This window comes from Arachis ipaensis, chromosome B10, assembly GCF_000816755.2.
Source record: "Arachis ipaensis cultivar K30076 chromosome B10, Araip1.1, whole genome shotgun sequence".
NCBI lineage: Eukaryota > Viridiplantae > Streptophyta > Magnoliopsida > Fabales > Fabaceae > Arachis > Arachis ipaensis.
Genome location: NC_029794.2, coordinates 118828532 through 118829108, shown reverse-complemented (window position 1 = coordinate 118829108; position 577 = coordinate 118828532). Strand labels below are relative to the sequence as shown.

Here is a 577-nt window from a genome sequence, read left to right as displayed (position 1 = left end):
GTCAAATCTCCAAAAAAAATAATTTAGTTAAACATATTAAATTATCTAATATTTTTCAACTAATAACTTCGTATAAAAACAACCACCTTTAAAGTTTTACCTTCATTAAATAATAAGAAACTTATATTTGTCATTTTTTTACATCTTCATTTTATACTTTTATGGTGACAATTTTTTTTAAAATTCTTTATCAATCACATTTAATACGAATCTAAAAGATATACAAAAAAAACATACATAAAAATTAGGTTTAATTATTTTGTTGGTTTCTATAATTTCATCAAATTTTTAATTAGGTTCTTGTAATTTTTTTTTCAATTAAGTTCCTATACTATTTTTAATTTTGTAATTAGATCTTTTTTATGTAAAAAATATTAAAATTAACAGAATATTTCTCTTAAAAAATATATGATCAAAGATCTAATTAGGTTTTTAACTATGGATACTTTCAATTTGCAAATAAATATTAACTCTAACAATTATACATATAAGATTCTTTAAAATAAATAGTATTTTAATTTGGCTACTTTTTATTATTTATATATATTTGCATACAAAAAAAAAAACACCCACACAC

The 577-nt window shown here is 18.0% G+C and overlaps 1 protein-coding gene across 3 annotated transcripts in view; it reads left to right on the top strand.

The window, feature by feature from the left end:
- LOC107624210 (two-on-two hemoglobin-3) overlaps nucleotides 1-577 on the top strand; it is a 19220-nt gene that overhangs the window by 2960 nt on the left and 15683 nt on the right. The gene's annotated exons all lie outside the window — the stretch shown is intronic.